The sequence below is a fragment of the Chiloscyllium punctatum genome, chromosome 50, assembly GCF_047496795.1.
Source record: "Chiloscyllium punctatum isolate Juve2018m chromosome 50, sChiPun1.3, whole genome shotgun sequence".
Lineage (NCBI taxonomy): Eukaryota > Metazoa > Chordata > Chondrichthyes > Orectolobiformes > Hemiscylliidae > Chiloscyllium > Chiloscyllium punctatum.
The window spans coordinates 37,854,922-37,875,638 of NC_092788.1; positions in this window are offsets into that span (position 1 = coordinate 37,854,922).

A 20,717-nucleotide genomic window follows, 5' to 3' on the forward strand; every position below is an offset into this window, starting at 1 on the left:
CTCAAGTTTAACAACATTCTACCTGTAGCAGAGTGAAATGAATTAACACAGTATTCTAAATCTGGCCTCACCAACATCCTGCCCAGTCGCAACGTGATCTCCCAGTTCACATGCTCAATGTACTGATCAATAAAGGCAAGCAAACCAAAACCCACCTTCACCACCCTGTCTCCCTGTGACTCAATTTCAAGGATCTATGATCCTGCGCCCTTTTGTTCAACAGCATTCCCCAGGACCTCACCATTAATTGTATATGTTCTACCCTATTTTACCTTACCAAATGCAATACTTCACATTTGTCTAAATTTAACTCCATCTGTCACTCCTTGGCCCATTGCCCCATCTGATCAAGGTCTCATTGTGCTCTGAGGTAAAACTTGCTGGCCATTGCACCTCCAATTTTAATGTCATGTGTAAACATAATAAACAGGCAAATATTCATATTCAAATCATTCACATAAATCAAGAAAAGCTGCGGATTCAGCACGGCTCCTTGTGGCACATCACTGGTCATGGACCTCCAGTCTGAAAAGCAGTCCTTTGCCACCCTCTGTCTCCTACCTTCACTCTAATTTTGTCGTCAATTGCTAGCTTATCTTGGATATATTTATGACCTAACCTTACTAACTTGTCTGCTATGTGAGATCCTGTCGACTGCCTTGCTGAATCTATATGGACAGCGTCTGCCACACTGTCATCATCAATCTTCTTTGTCACCTCTTCACAAAATGCAATCAACTTTGTTAGAAATGATTTCCCATGCACAAGGCCATGTTGACTATCCTTTATCAGTTGTGGCATTTGCAAATACATGCAAATACTGCCCCTCTCAATGCTCTCCAACAATGTGGCCAAAAATGACGTCAGGCTCACTGATCTATAGTTCAGGTCACTATTCCATTTCCTCGTCCAACGCTTCCGCTGCTCAGTGCAAATGTTAATGTAACCGGGTTGGTGATATGATCAATAATATAGGTCTCAGACTGTGTGAGGATAAGGAACGAGTCAGGCAGGATTATTTAATCTACTAAAATTAATAAATTTATGACGGAAACAAAGTTACTCAAACTGGGATGGAAAGATGAATGACAAATACATTGACTATTGCAAATCTGTGCGCCGATGTTTCCCTCTATAAAAATACTGTCACATGTACACGTTTGATGAAAAACTGAAAAAATATAATCTCTGCAGAGCATTTACTTGAAAGAACTGATCCCAAATATTAATTGAACTCATGACGAAAGGAAACATGAGTGATAGTTCCAAACATCATTCAGCTTATGAAGCTACTCTGCTCTTACAAGCTACTGGTAATGGGATCACTCCCTGGACCAGGTGGATTTAGTTGGATTGCCTTTACTTCAGGCAGTGGGGTGATTCCAATCCTTCCTTGACAGGAATCCTCCATGAGTGGTAAAGATGACTGAGGTGTTTCCAGATTTTGTGAGAAGACTTGTAGCTCGGGTGCTCGTTGTTGTGGTTCTGTTCTCCGAGCTGGGAATTTGTGTTGCAGACGTCTCGTCCCCTGTCTAGGTGACATCCTCAGTGCTTGGGAGCCTCATGTGAAGCGCTTCTGTGGTCTTTACTCCGGCATTTGTCGTGGTTTGTCTCTGCCACTTCCGGTTGTCAGTTCCAGCTGTCTGCTGCAGTAGGTCCAAGTCGATGTGCTTATTGATTGAATCTGTGGATGAGTGCCATGCCTCTAGGAATTCCCTAGCTGTTCTCTGTTTGGCTTGTCCTATAATAGTAGTGTTGTCCCAGTCGAATTCATGTTGTTTGTCATCTGCGTGTGTGGCTACTAAGGATAGCTGGTCGTGTCGTTTCGTAACTAGTTGGTATTCATGGTTGCGAATCGTTAGCTGTCTTCCTGTTTGCCCTATGTAGTATTTTGTGCAGTCTTTGCATGGGATTATGTACACTACATTGGTTTTCCTCATGCTGGGTATGGGTCCTCCGATCTGGTGAGTTGTTGTCTGAGAGTAGCTGTTGGTTTGTGTGCTGTTATGAGTCCTAGTGGTCGCAGTAGTCTGGCTGTCATTTCGAAAATGCTCTTGATGTATGGTTTTCAGCTCCCACACATTGCTGGGATGTGGAACACACAGAGAGAGAGAGAGAGAGAGAGAGAGAGAGAGACGGAGCAACAGGCTGTTCCTTCTCAGGAAGGATGCATTTTCTCCCTCTCTGAGTTGAATCACACAATAACGTTATCCGGACCCAAACTGGACCAAATGAAGTCTGTTTGAACAGTGTCTGTACTGTACTTCTCCAGCACATTCCCTGCTCCATGTAGATACATCATTGTTGCTGTTGGACACCCAGCCATTTCGTTTGGAACAAATAACGCCATTAGTTTCGATGATGTGTTTATATGTTCCCGTATACTTTTATAATACAACTTTTAATATCTTCACAATATCTGCATTTCAATGAATGCATCGTATTCTTAAATTAGCTCCCCAGTCTTATTCTCCAAGGGAAGATAAAATATTCATCAGGTATTCAACAGCTCAAAATCTTATGTGGTTAATAGGGACGTTTCTCCTTCTCAGTCCTAAACTTTTAAACGCACATAACATAATGCTTTCATCGTAAGAACTAACAAAGAGAAACACCTTTGAAACATTTCAAAAGCAATTTGTTTTTCACTTCAGTGGAATTACAACCATGGACAGTACGTCAGATGTGGTCTCAGCAACGGCCTGTACAGATGCAGTAAATCATCCTTAAGATCAGCACCAATACTGTTTGCAAGAAAGTATCATTGCATTTAATTTTCAAATCAGGTGCTGCCTGTACAGATTAACTTCATGCGATTTATGTACCAGGACGCACGAATCCCTTTGTCCCACGGAAGTTCTGCATTCTGCCTCCAGTTATATAATTTACGGTTGTTTTATGCTTCCTCCCAAACACAAGGTTCTCACCACCCATATTGTACTGCTATTTTTTTTGGCGAAGATTTACTCACTGCCTTCCCCTGTCTGTATTCCATTTCAGACGTTCTGCCTCCACATGAAATCTTGTTGAATGACTATCCTGGTGTATGAGCAAGCTGAGCTCCAATCTTTCAGCCCCTTCTTCCAAATCATTAACCTAGATTGTAAACTATTGATGACCTCACAATGATTCCTGAGGAATTCCACTTGTAGCATTCCAACCTGAAAATAAGTAATTATCTCGACTCGGTATTTCCTAGTAGCGGACCAGGGCTCTCTTGTTCCTGTTTAATAGCCTAGAAAGGTTGCATGGCTTCTGCGACACTGTGTTGCTGATAGTCGATTTGTTTCTGACCTCAGCGATCCTCCACTCAGGCCATTTGTTGTCAGATGATCAGGTGGATTTCGTACCGTCAATGATCCTGATCCCTGAGATTTTAAAAGATGAGCACAGAATATAGACTAACATTTGGGGGAATCGCTATCTTTCTGATGAAACGATAGAACCATCTGCAATGTCAGTCATGTGCTCAATTTTGACCTTCCGACAGTGAGGAGGTTGCAGAGTTCCTGTTAGCCTGATGAACATTGGTCCCCTTAACAACACAACCAATAATGTCCATCATTAATTTCATTTTTGGCTGTTGTGTTGAAAGATTGATGCATTCACTACACATTAAAATAAGCGATTGTCTTTGAGAGGTGACCTTATAGGGGTTTATAAAATCATTAGGGGCATGAATAGGATAAATAGACAAGCTATCTTCCCTGTCGTAAGGGAGTCCAGAACTAGACAAAATAGGTTTAGGGTGAGAGGAGAAAGATATAAAAGAGACCTAACGGGCAACTTTTCCATGCAGAGAATGGTACGTGTATGAAATGATTCACCAGACGAAGTGGTGGAGGCTGGTACAACTGCAACATTTGAAAGGCATCTGTATGGGAATATGAATAGGAGGGGTTTGGACGGATATGGCAATATGGGACTAGTTTGGGTTGGGATAGGTCTGTTTCCATGCTGTACATCTCTAGGACTCTATGACTCTATGGCCCAGTCTTCACTGTTCCCTGGGGAAGAGAATACCACAGACAGTACAACTCTAAGGAGATAGGAACATCCTTATCTGAATCTTAAATGGGGAAACGTTAAAATGTAAAAGTGTATGAACCTCACAGCAAGTCAGCTTCACCTTTTTAAAAATGAGGATACAACCAATAGGAAAGGCATAGACCATTCAGCCACTCAAACCTATTAACATTCCCATTGGCTCTGTTCAGTAAAGTATTTTTCAAACTCAGCCTCTACTACTCCCTTGGTTAGACATTTCAGACAGCATAAAACATAGTGCGTATGATATTGGGCAGAACTAGACTGTTTGGTCCACCACGTCTGATCTGCTGTTCAATCATGGCTGACATATTACTCAACAAAATTATACCGCCTTCTCACCTCTATCTTGATCCCCTTATCAATCAGAATATATCTATCTCTGTCCTAAAGACAGAACTGTGTCTGTTTCTCTATGTCTGTATGCATATGTGTGTTTCAGCTTATTGGCAAGAGGCAGAGGGTGGTGGAGGAAAGTTGACTTTTGGACTGGAGGCCTGTGACCATGGGCGTTCCACAGGGATTGGTGCTGGATCCACTTTTATATCAATGATTTAGATGAGAATTATACAAAGTATGGTGAACAAGTTTACAGATGACAACAAGATTAGTTATATAGTGGAAGGTGAAGAAGGTTACATAAGGTTACAATGAGATCAGGTTCAATTGGGTCAATGAATCATAGAAATGTACAGCACAGTAACGGACGCTTTCGTCAAACTCATTCATGCCAACCAGATGTCGTAAGTTAACTTAGCTTCATTTTCCAGCATTGTTACCATATCCCTCCTAACCCTTCCAATTCATGTCCCCATCCGGATGCGTTTTAAATGTTGTAATTGAACTATCTTCCACCACTTCGTCTTGCAGCTTGTTGCATAAACATACCACCTTCTGTGTGAAAATGGTCCCCTTAGGTCCCTTGTATAGCTTGTCCAACTCATCTTAAATCTATGTCCCCTAGTTTTGGACTTCCCTACACTGGGGTAAAGACCCTGACTATTCACCCTATCCAAGGTCTTCATGATTTTATAAACATCTAGAATGTGCAATTTTGACCCCAATCAACACGAATGGCTGTGCTTTCAGTAAACCTGGGTCTATGTTCTGAAATTCAATACTGACTCTGTTTCCTTCTTCATCACATCACAATTGTAAAATCACTTTAACAACTTGTTCAGCCACATTATGAAACACCTCTGTGGGATTTGAATCTAAACTTCTGGGCTCAGAGGAAGACATTCTAACACCATTTGGCAATAATCTCTGAAGCTGCAACATTGTTCTCATGTGTGTTTGTTCATCATGCAGTTTTCAAATTCTGTGACATACTTCCTTGAGAGACAGGACTTGATTCCAGGCATTCTGGTCCAGAGTGAGAGACACTAACATGCAAGTTCAGGTATTGGAATACAACCCAGAGCTCTGGCTCAGAGGCATAGGCATTACCCACTGTACAAGTCTGAAGCCATGCCCAGATTTTGGGTCACATTTTAAATGTCAACTTTCAGCTCAGTGTGGATTCATTAAAATTTGGTTAACTTTACTGAATTACACAGGTAAATGAATTACATTTTTATACAGGTGAAAAATACTCACTTCAACTCTAGGATGTTGAGCTTATGTGCACTGCCTTCGAGATAAACTATGATGATCTTTAATTGCTGGGCTATGATTTCCACCTAAAGTGGCTATTATCTGACATCTGCAATATGAGGGGGAAAGCATCCTGCAGACACACTCTGCAATATAAAGGATCTGGAACAGATATTTATTACTGAACACCAGAGACGAAGAAAGAGCATACTTTCTGGATCAAAAACACCAATCACTCTTTCCCACCTCGAACGTGCGTCTGCTCTCTTCTTAAAACAATGAAGGAAACCAAGGCACCTGATTACTGTTCAGCCTTTCTTCCCCAGCGCTATCAATCACTGGGCTGAGTGTCAGCTGGGGTTTAATTTCAATAAATACAATGTATCACAATTTAGGAAAACAAACAAGGAGAGGACACCTACAATTAAATGTCGGGACATTGGTAGTATTGTAGAACAGAGAGATCTCGGGTTCTTTTTTTTTGAGTTTGTACCATGTGTTGGCAAGGTGGTTATAAAGGCGTTTGGTTTGCTAGCCTTCATTGCTCAGACCTTTGAGTACAGGAGCTGGAACATTATCTTCAGGTTGCACTGGACATTCGTGCGGTCTCTCCTGAAGTACTGTGTAGTTCTGGTCACCCAGTTACATTGAGGATATTATTAAACCGGTGAGGGTTCAGAAAGGATTCATCAGTCTGTTGCTGCGAATGGACTGTTTAGGTTATAAGGACAGGCTCGTTGGACTGGGACCTTTGTCACTGCAGCGTAGAAGGTTGAGGCAGTATCAACCTTGTAGAGATTTATAACACAATGAGGGTTATAGATAATATTGAATGGAAGGTGCCCTTTCCTTCGGGAGGTGGATTTCAAGACTAGGGGTAATTTTAAGATGACGAGAGAAAGGTTTACTGAAGACAAAGTGTCATAGAGCTACCCAGCTCTACCCAACCTGTCCCTGCCAAACAGATGTCCTACATTAATGTAGTTCCATTTGCCAGTATTTGGCCCATATCCCCCTAAACACTTCCTATTCATGTGCCTGTCCAAATGCCTATTAAATGTTGTAATTGTCCCAGCCTGCACAACTTCCTCTGGCAGCTCGTTACGTACAAATCACCCTCTCTTTGAAAACGTTGACCCTTAGATCCCTTTTAAGTATTGCCCCTCTGACCTTCAACATATATCCTCTAGCTTTGGAACATGCTGCCCTGGTTAAAGACCTTGGCTATTCACACTACCCATTCCACTTGCAAGTATACAAACATCTATGATCACAATTCAATCACTGATGCTTCAGGGAAAATAATTCAGGCACATTCAGCCTCTCCATAAATCTCAAAAAATCCAACCCTGGCAATATCTTTGTAAATCTTTTCTGAATTCTTTTATGTTTCACACTTCCTTCCTCGAAGAGCGAGACCATAATTGTACAAAGTATTCAATAGTGGTCTAAACAATGTCCTACACAGCCGCAATATGACCTTCCAACTCCTACATTCAATGCATTGTCCAACAACGACAAGGATATCAAACACCTTCTTCACTATCCTGTATACCTGCGACTCCACTTTCAAATTATTATGAACCTGCACTCCAAGGTCACTTTGTTTAGCAACACTCCTCAGGGAATTAACATTAAATGTATAAGCCTGGCCTTGATTTTCCTTTCCAAAATGCAGCACTTCACATTTATCTAAATTAAACTCCATCTCTAACTCGTTTTCTCTGTCCACTGCACCTTCAATTTTCGTGTCAAATATGAACTTACTAACCATACGTCTGGTGGTCACATTCAAATCATTTATGTCAATGATGGATAGTAGTGGACCCAGCAACAATATTTGTGGCACACCACTGGTCACAGGGCTCCAGTCTGAAAAACAATCCTCCACCACCACCCTCAAAGGTATTCTACCTTTGAGTCAGGTCTGTATCCAAATGGCTAGTTCTCCCTGTATTCCATGAGATCTCACCATGCTAACCAGTCTTCCATGGGGAACCTTGTCGAATGCCTTGCTGAAGTCATTATGGATCACCTCCACTGCTCTGACTTCATCAATGTTTTTTGTTACTTTTTCAAGAAGAAAGTAATCAAGTTCGTAAGACAGGATTTCCCATGCGCAAAGTCATGTTGACTTTCCCCTTCCGTCCTTGTCTTTCCAACTACATGCAAATCCTGTCGTTAGGATTCTCTCCAACAACTTGCCCAACACCAATGTCAGGCTCACTGGTCTATTGTTTCTTGGTATTTCCTTGCCAATTTGTTTAATAATAGCACCACGTTAGTCAGCCTCATGTCTTCCAGTACCTCACCTGTAGATATTGATGATAAGAACATCTCATCAAGATTTCTAACAATCACTTCCCGAGCCACCCACAGAATTTTTGTGTATAGTTGATTAGGATCGATGAAGTGCATCGTGATTAAACATCATTTAGTTCGTGCATGGTATAAACGTCCTCAGAAGTGATAGATGTGGGTAAAGTTAAAATGTTTAAAATACATTTTATTAAGTAAAAGAATAAAAGAAGGATCGGAAAAATATGATCCAAGCGCAGGAACGTGGGAATAGTTGAGTTTGAGATTATTGTTAGCATTGAGTGTCTGGGATGATAGGTCTGTTTTCAAACCTCCTGTATAACTCTTTGTTTCCATGTGCCTTTGTATGTCCAAGTCTGTATCTGCATATTTCTGTCTGCACTTGATGATTTGTGTGTGTCTGTATGTGTAGCTATGTGTAAATATCTCCCTGTGTGTTCCTGTGTTTGTGTGTTTATGCATGTTTGTATCTCTATCTCTGCATCTATGTGCAATGGGAACTTTTTTGGGGGTGCATCATTGAATGAGGTTCAAAACCTCCCTTCCTCCCTCTCCCTCTCCCTCTGTCTCTGCTTCTTTTGCTGAAAGTGATATAATACCATGCTCTGCTGGTGCGTTTTAGGACTTTTCAATCCTTTCTTACATGTAAGATTATTTGTAAGGTTAAGTCACTAAACATTACATTTTACAGGATGTGTGTGTTTGTCTGTGTGTGTCAATGTGCGCATGTCTCTGTGTAGGTCTTTGCATTTGTGTGTCTGTGTGTGTGCAGCTGTGTGTATGTATGTGCGTCTGTGTGTTAGTGAGTGTCCATGATCTGTCTGTGCACGTGCCTGTGTCTGTGTATATCTGTGTGCGTGCATGTGTGTGGGGAATCTGGGTGTCTGCGTATGGGAGGTTGTGATATCTGTCTGTTTGAGTGCCTGTGTGCGTGTCTGTGTGTGTGTGCGTGCCTGTGCGATGTTTTGTATGTGTGTCTTTTCTGTGTGTTATATGTCAATGCATGTGTGCCTCTGTCTGTGTGCCAGTGTGTATGTCTATCTCTGTGTGTATGTGTGTGCCTGTATGTGTGTGCACGTATGTGTTTCTCTGTGTCTATGTGTATGTATGTGTGTCTATGTGTGTTTGTTGTGTGTATCTGCATCTGTGTTAGTGTGTGTCTGCGTGAGTGTATATATCTGTTTGTATGTGTCAGTGTTAGCATACAGTGCATGTGTGGGGAATGTGGGCGTGTATGTGACTGTTTCAGCATGTCTGTGTGTTTGTGTTTGTGTGTGTGTGTGTGTGTGCGCCTGTATACAAACCACCACACACCACACAGGCACGCACACGCACACAGAGTCATACACACACACAAACAGATGAAACAACCACCCATACACAGACAGCCTCCATTTTGCCAGAGCAGCGAAGAGAGAAGAAGGAGAAAAGCGAAGGCTGCCAGGAAGGTAAGAGCTTAATATATATTTGGGCAGTGGAGAAACCCGAGATACTGCATGTGCTATATATCTCTCCTGCCCCCCTCCCCTCCTCTAACCAGAAGAAAAAGACGCTGTAAGGTAAGGCTTTTATTTCTTATCTTTCCCTTTTCCTTTATTTAAGTGCATTGTCTAGTTTCAGTTAGTTCATATAAAGCTAAGCTAGTAACTGCTGGGGACATCAGACCCGTTGCATGTGCCTCTTGCTTGATGTGGGAGCTTAGGAACGTGTATGACATTCCTGACTCTTCTACTTGCAGCAAGTGCGTCAGCTGCAGCTGTTGTTTGACCGCATGATGGCTCTGGAGCTGTGGATGGACTCACTGTGGAGCATCCTCGATGCTGAGCAGGGACTGGATAGCACGGTTCGTGAACTGGTCACACTGCAGTTAGAGTTGTTGATGGAGAGAATGAATGGGTGACCAAAAGACAGAAAAAATGTAGGAAGGCAGTGCAGGTGTCCCCTGCGGTCATCTCCCTCCAAAACAGGTATACCATTTTGGATACTGTTGGAGGAGATGGCTCACGGGGAGGGTAGCAGTTGCCAGGATCATGGCACCATGGCCGGCACTGCTATTCAGAAGGGAGGGAAAAAGACTCGTTGGGCCATCGTCACAGGGGATCCTTTTGTGAGGGGAGTAGATAGGCGATTCTGTGGCCAAAAACTGGACTCCCGGATGGGATGTTGCCTTCCAGGCGCTCGGGTCAGGGATGTCAACGATTGGCTGCAGAGCATTCTAAAAGGGGAGGGTGAACAGCTCGTTGCCTTGGTACATGTAGGCACCAACAATATAAGTAGAAAGCGAGATGAGGTCCTGAAAGAAGATTTCAGGAAGCTAGGAGAGAAGTTAAAGAGGAGAACTTCAAAGCTTGTGATTATGGGATTGCTACAAGTGCCACGTGCTCGCCAGTGCAGAAATGAAAAAAATAGGCGGGATGAACACGTGGCTTGAGAGATGGTGTCGGAGGGAGCGGTTCAGATTTTTTGGACATTGGGTCCAGTTCTGGGAAAGGTGGGATTAATAAAAAAGGGACTGTCTACATCTGAAACAGACTGGAACCAATGTCCTTGGGGGAGATTTTGCTCCTACTGTTGGGGAGTTTTTAAACTAATGCGGCAGGGGACTGGGAACCAGAAGAGAAAACAAGTAGGCAGCGAGGTGGAGACTGGAGACTGTAAGAATTATGAAGATAACATTAATAAAGGGAAGAGTAGGCAGAGAGCAGGTGAGTGCAATCGAATTGGTGGCCTGAAATGCATCTACTTTAATGCAAGGAGTATAGTATGTAAGACACATGAACTTAGGGGTAGGATTAGTGCCTGGGAGTATGACATTATTACCATCACAGAGATTTTGTTGAAGGAAGGGCATGATGATTGGAGAATAAGTGTCCCAGGATATAGACGCTTCAGACAGCACAGGGAGGAAAGTAAAAGAGGAAGTAGAGTTGCATTGCTGGTCAAGGACGATACCACGGCTGTGATAAAGGAGGACACTATAGTGGTCTTGGGTAGTAAGGCATTATGGATGGAGCTGAGAAATAAGAAGGGTGCAGTTACACTGTTGGGACTGCATTACAGACCTCCCAACAGTGAGCTTGAGGAAGAAGAACAAACAGGCAAACAGATTATGAATAGATGTAGAGGCAATAGGGTAGTGGTGATGGGAGATTTTAATTTTCCCAACGTTGACTGGGATACACTTAGAATCAGCGGTCTGGATGGAGTACAATTTATACGAAACGTCCAGGAGACTTGTCTAGAGCAGTATTTCAATAGTCCAACGAGGGAAGGGGCCATATTGGACCTAATACCGGGAACGAGCCACGACAAGTGGTAGATTTCTTGTCTACCACTTGTAGACGGTGGGGGATTTCTTTTGGAACAGTGACCACAATTCTGTAAGTTTTAGAATACTTGTAGATAAAGAAGAGAGTGGTTATCAGGGAAGGGTACTAAACTGGACCAAAGCCAACTATATCAAAATTAGGCAAGAGCTGGGAAATGTGGATTGGGGGCAGCTATTTGAAGGGAATTCCACATTTGAGATGTGGGAGGCTTTCAAAGATAGGCTAAAGATAGTATAGGATAGGCATGTCCCGTTGAAAGCAAAGGATAGGAAGGGGAAGATTCGTGAACCGTGGATGACAGCAGAAATTGTACGACGATCCAAGAGGAAAAGGGAAGCGTACATAAGATCTAGGAAGCTGAGAACAGAACGGGTCCTGGAGGAATATTGGAAGAGTCGGACAAGTCCTAAAGAAGGAATCAAGCGGCGCAAAGGGGTAATGAAATAGCTTTACCCAGCAGAATTATGGAAAATCCCAAAGAATTTTATTCTTATATAAGAAACAAGTGGGTAACTAGCGAAACGATTGGTCCACTAAAATACAACGAAGGAAGGCTGTGTGCCGAACCGGAGAGTGTTCACTGAGGAGAGGAACATGATGAATCTTGAGATTAGACATAGACTTTTGATTAGTCTGGATCACGTTGGCATAAAGAGGGAAGATATGTTGTGTATGGTAGAGGCTATTAAGTTGGACAAATCCCCAGGACCGGATGGGATCTGTCCCAAGATGTTGAGGGAGGCGAGAGAGGAAATAGCTGGGGCCCAGAAAGATATCTTTGTGGCATCCTTAAATACTGGCGAGGTGCCAGAGGACAGGAGGGTAGCTTATGTTGTCCCCCTGTATAAGAAGGGTAGTGGGTATATTCCGCATAACTACAGACCAGTGAGCCTGACGTCAGTGGCGGGGAATGTGCTGTAGAGAAAACTAAGAGATATGATCTATTTATATTTCGAAAAGAATGAGCTTATCAGTGATAGGCAACATAGTTTTGTGCGGGGAACATCGTGCTTTACCAACTTAATAGATTTCTTCGAGTAAGTAACCAAGTTGTTAGATGTAGGAAGCGCTGTTGATGTCATATACATAGACTTTAGTAAGGCGTTTGATAAAGTTCCCTATTGTAGACTAATGGAGAAAGTGAAGACACATGGTGTGCAGCTAGGCGGATAAAGAACTGGTTGAGCAACAGGAGATAGAGAATAGTAGTTGAAGGGAGTTTCTTGAAATGGAGAAAGGTGACCAGCGGTGTTCCAAATGGGATCAGTGCTGGGACCCTGTTGTTTGTAATATACATAAATGATCTAGGAGAGGGCACCATTGGTATGATCAGCAAGTTTGCAGATGACACAGAGATTGGTGGAGTAGCAGAAAGAATAAGGGATTGTTGGGGAATACAGGAGAATATAGACAGACTGGTGAGTTGGGTGGAAAAGTGGCAGATAAAGTTCAATCCAGATAAATGTGAGATGATGCATTTAGGCAAGTCTAGTTCTAGAGCAAATTATACAATGAATGGAAGAGCCATGGGAAAAATTGATGAGCAGAGAGATCTGGGAGTGCAGGTCCATTGTACCCTGAAGGTTGCTGCATAGGCGGATAGAGTGGTCAAGAAAGCATATAGTATGCTTGCCTTCATTGGACCGGATCTTGAGTATAAGAGCTGGCAAGTCATGTTAAAATTGTACAAACATTGGTTCGGCCGCATTTAGAATATTGTGTACAGTTCTGGTCGCCACATTACCAAAAGGATGTGGGCGCTTTAGAGAGGGTGCAGATAAGGTTTACGAGGGTACTGCCTGGCGGGAGGTGTTAGCTATGAAGAGAGTTTGAGTAGGATAGTCTTATTTTCACTAGAAAAAAGAAGAGTGAGGGGGGACCTGATTGATGTTTACAAAATCGTCAAGGGTAGAGACAGGCTGGATAGAGACAAGCTTTTTTTCCAGGGTGAAGGCATTCAATAAACAGAGATCACACTTTCAATATGAGAGGTGGAAATTTTAAGTGGGTTACACCCGGCAAGTACTTCACACAGAGGGTGGTGGGCATGTGGAACTCATTGCCAGCAGAGGTGGTAGAGGCAGGCACGGTAGATTCAGTTAAGATGCGTCTGGACAGATGCATGATTTGGTGGGGAGCACAGGGATACTAATGCTTAGGAATTGACCGACAGGTTTGGAGAGTACATTTGGATCAGCTCGGGTTTGAAGGGCCGAAGGGATTGTTCCTGGGCTGTAAATTGTCTTTGTTCTTTGGATGTTTACAAAGGGAGTGTGGGTATCTGTGTATGTGGAGGGGGAGGGTGAATGTCTTCGTAGGTGGGAAGTCTGTGCGTTTGTGCATGTGTTGGTATGTGTATTTGTCTTTCTGTCTGTCTATGTGTGAGTGTGTCTGTCTGTGTGTGTGTTTCTGCGCCTGTGTGTGTCTGTATTGAAAGAGTGTGGTGCTGAAAAACTGCAACCATTCAGGCAGAATCCAAGGAGCAGGAGAGTTGAAATATAGCGCATAATCCCTTAATTAGGAATGAGGTTTGTTGGCCAAGGGGGCTGAGGGATAAATGTGAGGGGGTGGTGCTGGGGGGAACGGAGCTGGGAAGGCGATTGTTAAATGAAGATGGGTTGAAGGTGATCAGTTGGACCGGAGGGTGGAGTGGATAGGTGGGCTGGAAAATGGACAGGTAGTACAGTTCAAGAGGGAGGTACCGAGTTGAAAGGTTGCATCTGGAATAAGGTGGGGCGGGGGGGGGAAGTGAGGAAACTGTTGAAATCTGGCTGTGTGTGTTGTGTGTGTGCGAGCATGCGTGTATGTGTGTCGGTCGGTGTGTGTACGTCTCTGTATGTCTGTTTGTGCGTCTGTGTATCTCTCTGCACCTGGGTGTGTGTGGGTGTGTCTTTGTGGGAGTGGGATTTCTGTCAGTATGTGTGTGTGTGTGTGTGTGTCTGTGTGCTGCTGTATGTGTGGATGCGTTTGTGTCTGTTTCTGTGAGTGTGTATGCATCTGTATATGTATCTGTGTTTGACTGCGTGTGTGTGTCTACATCTGTGTGTGCCTGTTTCTGAGTGTGTGTGCATCAGTGTGTGTGTGTGTGTGTGTCTGCGTTTGTATGTATGTGACTGTTTGTGTTTGTGTGTCCGTGTCTGTGCGTTTGTGTGTGTGTTTGTGTTTCTCTGTGTGTGTGGGACTGTGTAGCTGTGTGTTTGTGTGTGTGTTTGTGTGTCGGTGTGTGTGTCTGTGTCTGTGTATGCGTATGCGTGTGTCTGTCTGTGTGTGTGTGTGTTGATGGTGCTGTGAGCAGCTGCCCTCCCTCTGTCCCTCCCAAACTGGATCCTTGAGGATTTTCACCCTCCGCTCTCACCTGTACAGTGATGTGGGGAGGCCAGCAGAGACTGACAGCAACAGAAAGCTCAGCATTTCTGACAGCTTCTGTGGACAGGAATGAAAGGATCTTGTTTCGGGGCTACTACATCACTTTAAGCACCATAGAGACTGCAGACTCGCCCCACACTGATACACACAGATAGACACACACTAATACCGAGAAATAGAGACAATGACTAATACACAAAATCTAATACAGACTTGAAGTGTCTGTCCGTATTTCTCTTGCTTCACGGTGACCTTGTCAATATTTCAATTATTCTGTCTGGTGTGCGTCAATATTTAAGTCTGTCCTTAGGGAGTGTGTTAATATTGTACTTGCTAACAATAGTGAGTGAGTCAGTACTTCTGTGTGGAGTGTGACTGTATGACAATTTCAATGTTCGCAGATACCAAACCTGGAAGAATTATAAAGTGTGTGGAGGACAGTGTGGAACTCTAACAGGACAGTGACACATTGGTGTAGTTGTCAGGTTTATGGCAGATCAGAATCAATGCAGATCAGTGTGAGATGATGCACCTTGGTAGGATTAACTTGGAAATTCATTATAAAACATTCTTGACCATTATAAAGGGGTGTAGGAGCAGAGGGTGTATATGTGCACATCTTATTGAAGATGTCAGTACAAGTGGGGAGAGCAGTAAATATCACAGATCAGTTTCAGTATCTGAGCTGTTTACAGGAGGAGGTGTTGGAGGGAGCCTCCGTGCTCCCTTCCTGGGAGGTGGTGGTGACGATGTGTTTTGCACACACCCTCCTGCCCACTGAGACCATGGGGATTCCATTTGTACCAGCTCGACACAAAAGAGAGATGGCATCAGGGCCACGGCTTCTAAGTTGTGCCCAGGAAACAGAACTGCCTGTGGCTTTAAAGTGAGACTTTGCTTTCACTGAACATTGCTCTTTACTCGTTCGGTGGGACGTGGATGGTTCAGAGTCTCCACACGAGCCGTCCCGGTCCTCTCCGGCTCATACCAGGGTCCTCTCCACATGGCTGGGGGTGGGGGGGGGGGGGTGGTGAGGGAACGGATAATGGGAACTCCACCACCCAGCTTGGCCCTTTCTGTGCTATTCCAGGCTGTTTCTCCTGGAATAGGAGCAAGGGAGGGAGGGAGGGTGGAAGTGGGTGGGTCTGCTGTTAGTCTGGTGCAGGTGGGGTGGTGTCCAGAAGTAGTCGGTCCACAGTGTTATGTCCATGCAGTGTTATTTGTGTGGGAGGTAACGTGGAGCGAGAGAGAGAGAAAGAGAGAGAGAGAGAGAGACTGCATGCAGCAGTGAGAGTGGTGGAGCATGAGCCTTCTTTGGGGGTAGGCGCTATAACAGATATACAGTGGGTTTGCGGGAGCAGAGAGAATATGGTGAGCCTTATCCTGATTGTTGTGGTTCTGTTCGCCGAGCTGGGAATTTGTGTTGCTCCTGATAGAGCGGGGAAGGTTATTGATGCTTGTTCGTTATTGCTGGACATTTCTTCAGATTGCAGATACTGCACTGAGCTGGGTTGGGAGCTCAGACCATGCTCACACCAATATCCTGTTCACCCATCTTTCCTGGGAACATTGGCTCATGGTGCAAGATGCGGTAGAAATGTCTTCATTTCAGCATTCTGGAACCATGCACACATCCTTTCATGACACTATCTCTCAATCTCGCTCACTCTGTCTATTCCCCAAATCCCTCCCATTTGTTAATAGTTTAACTAATTTCCCCGCCATCTCTCTCTGGCAGTGATGTTCACACACACAGCACCCCCTTGTCATGGCACAAGGGAGATATGGAGCTGTAACTGGATGGGAGCTGCACATCCTGTCACTTCCAGCATGGGCTGCACGTTTCCCCTCACTGGGCAGTGATCTCACACAGTGTTACTGAGCAATGTACTAGGGTGATGGACACAATTCCACACCCTGGTCACATAGCTTATCTGGGTTTATAGATCAATGCACTACCATAACGTGCACTGTGTTCCTCTCTGGACTGATTGCAGGGTGGGGTTCAGCAGTACACTAGCCTGGTCTGCGCAGTGCTCCATGCTGAACTGATATCTCCCCTGGGTTTATAATGCCTGGTCTGGTTCTGTGAGGTGGATTGAGAATGTGATATAACTGATCCTTTCAGTTGACATGGCAATGCCTTTATTTTTGTTCGCAATCATGTGATTGGACCCTCCAAATTCTGACTCCGCCAGCCAGTCCCATTCTTCAGTCTAACTCCAGAGTTCAGCAACGTGTTGTCACGTGAGTGATTGTCCAGTTTCAATGTGAATAACTATTCTGTCTATTTCCCTGGCCTTTTTGCCTTGCTCATCCTGGAGCATCGGAATTCACCGCAATTAACCTCAGTAAGGTCACTCCTGAGAACCAACGCTCCAGGGAACATAGTCCCAGCCCATTCACACTCTCCATCACTCGCCACCACCACCCTGCACAACTCTGTCAATATACTTGGAAATCTTTTCTGCATGATTTCAAGTTTAACAACATTTTTTCTGTAGCAGTGTGAACAGAATTAAAGGCAGTATTACTAAAGTGACTAAAACTAGCGAAAATGAGTATTGCAGATACGGGAGATTAGAGTCGAGAGTGTGAAAACGTCAAAGTTTCCAGCTCCTCGAATGCTGCCTGATCCGCTGTGTTTTTCCTGCACTGCTCTTTGAACCCAGTATATATCCCAGATGGCCTCCTTCTTCAAAGACAGCAATTTACCCTCCCGTATGGTCGACGATGCCATCCGCTGCATCTCATCCACTTCCCACACCTCCGCCTTCGAATCCCACCCCTCCAAACTCAAAAGGAAAAGAACACCACGTTCCTTACCTTCCACCCACCAAACCTCCAGATACAACGCATTATCCTCCCCCGTGTGCGCCACCTACAAACAGACCCCACTACCATGGATATATTCCCCCCTTCCCACCCTGATCTGCTTTCCATAAAGAACATTCCCATCGTGACTCCTTTGTCAGGTCCACACCACCCATCAACACAGCATTCACTCCTGGCACCTTCCACTGCCACTGTATGAATTGGAAAACCAGGACCCTAACCTTTGTCCGAGACCCCAAAGTATCCTTCCACATTCTTCAGAGTTTTACCTGCACTTACACAAGTCACCTACAGTATCCATTGCTCCTGTTGTCTCCTCGACATTGGGGAGATAGAATGCCAACGAGTGGAACACTTCAGGGAATATCTCTGGGACAACGGCACCAACAAACCCCACCACCCCGTGGCTGAACACTTTAACTCCCCCTCCCATTCCGCCATAGACATTCAGGTCCTGGGCATCCTCCACCACCGAACCTTAACCATCCAATGCCTGGTGGAAGAAATACTGATCTTCTGCCTTGGGACCCTGTGACCACATGGGGTCAATGTGGATTTCACCAGTTTCCTAATTTCCCGACCCCCCCACCTTATCCCAGATCTAACCTACCAATTCAGCACCGCCCCATGACCTGCCTTACCTGTACATCTTCGTTCTCCCCATCCACTCCACCTTCCTCTCCGACCTTTTACCTCCAACCCCAACTTCATCGCCCTATCATATTCTCAGCTACCTTCCCCTCGCACCATCCCGTCCCCATTTATCTCTCAGTACCCTTGGGCCACAAACAGCATTCCTGATGAAAAGCTTACACAAGAAATGTCAATGCTCCTCTAATGCTGCTTGACAGCCTGTGCTTTCCCAGCACCACGTTCACGACTCTGATCTCCAGCATCTGCAATCATTATTTTGTCGCTTGAGTTAATGCATCCCGTAATTTCCCCACCAGACATCTTATTAGCTTTTCTGTTAATATTCCCCTTTCCCTTTCTCCTTTATAAACAGAGCGGGACATATACAGCCCCGCAGTGCGCTGACAATACTCCCACATACAATGAAAAAGTTTTTATAAATTGCAAGATTTATCGGCCATTCATCAGTAACCCTTATCCATTCCATTCAGATTGAGTAAATATTCCCTTTTATTGTGATGTGAAATGTTATGTAAGGAAAGGGTTAACTGAACTTGTTTGTTTACTGACTTTGATTAATGGCAGTCACCGTGTTTTGTAATTATCCCAGTGGAGAGTTTCCATCTTTTAATGATCAATGGGCTCCGTTCAATGTGTTATGCCATAGTATGAGTGGAAACATCACTGACAGCACTAACAGGGATCAGCAGCTCCAGAGAGAAAGGGGAGGAGAGATCATTATCTGAGGACGTTAGATTTGAATGTTCCAACAATGGATCCGAATCTGAGAACATTAGACTGGAATGTTCCAACAATGGATCCGAATCTGAGAACTTTGGACTGGAACGTAACAACAATGGACAGGAGTTTATCCTTTTATGTTTGGTATCTTTCTACAAATTATTATTGGTTGTCATTGAATTCGCAGATTTTTTTTGCTCTTCGCATTATTCAATATTTTTATTATCCTCTCCTGTCTACCGTTGGTGTTCCTGGTAAGTCTCACTGTCCAGATATGTTTTCCTTTAAACTAATAACGACTGCATTACTGTTCTTTCATATAGTCTTCACTTCTTGCCACTATTATAGTTCATGTTGAGACTCTGAATCCAGATATCCATTCTGCAGATCACGTCTAACTGCATCAGTGAACTTGTTCAATTACTGTCTCCCTCCTTGCTTCTGTCAGTGTTACTCATGGGTCTCTATGTTGACCTACTCACTTTCAGATGTGAACCATTGTCTCACTGTCCTTGTTATTGAAATATAGGAGCGTGGAGGTCATTGTCGTCTATTATGTTTAGTAACTCCGTTTCCTTCCTGGGACTCCATCTCATCCCTGGCCAATATTTTTATTCATTCATTTCTTGGACTTGGGTGTCGCTGGCTGGCCAGCATTGATAGCCTCCCTCTATTTGCCCTTGAGAAGGTAGTGGTGAGCTGCCTTCTTGAATCGTTGCAGTACACTTGCTGTCGGTTGACCCATAATGCTGGTAGGGAGGGATTTCCAGGATTTTGACACAACGACTGTGAAGAAACAATGGTATATTTCCAAGTCAGGGTAGTGAGCAGGTTGGAGGGGAACTTGCAGGTGGTGTTTTAACCAGACGAATCACAACATTGGTCATCCCTTTAGCCATGAGCTGATTCCTGACACCATGCCCTGACCATTATTAACTTTAACTATTCACTGTTCCAGAATATACTTCACTGGCATAACCCATCTGCTGTTCAAACCTTGAGCTGTGTAACACAGACTAAATGATAACAACAATCTGCTGCTGACACTCTCGGGTTGAAACCTGCAGAAATCTGATTCGAACTCAGATCAAATTTCCATCCATCTGACATTCTTGTGCACGATGATCTATATCGCTGTTGTGTCTGGCAATGCCTTTATTTTACTATTCTCAAGTGCTTTAACTCATCTGTCCATGAAACTTCCCTCAGTTCCTCTGTGTAGATTATCCAAATCCCTGCCAGTTGTTCATATTTAACCTGGTTTCCTTTAAGTATAGTTTTCAATACTCCTCATGCTGGACAGATAATCCTGTCAACTGAGCAATGCACTAGCATAGTCTGCACTGCTCTCCATGTTGGCCTGTCATCTTGTCACAGCGTATGTTGTTTGAAGTGTTCTGTGAAACCGATTCAGAAATTGATTAAACAGTCCATTTCAGCTGATCCGAAAATCAATGATCTCGTTCTTGTAATTTTGCTCTCCAGGTGATCAATTCTCCAGTTAGTCCCACTCCCCAGTCTTTTTCTCCATATTTCCACAACATGGTCTCAGTTAGTTAATTGTCTGTTTCTGTCTTTAATGTGAATCTCTCCACCCCCCTGTAACTTTCCCTAGCCTTGGGCTTTGACTCTCTAGTATGTTGAGTGCTGGCATTGTGAAGCTCAGAAGCAATGAAATGGTGTGTGTCAGGCTGTTGTTCACTTCCCAGTGTGTGCCATGCGGTGTTCCACGGATGGGGGGTGGGAGGTGGGAAAGATGTAGGTAGTGTGTGTCAGCCTGTTATTCACTTCCATGTGGTGTTCCATATTGGAAAGGGGTGTATGTGTGTGTGTATCAGTCGGTTGTTCACT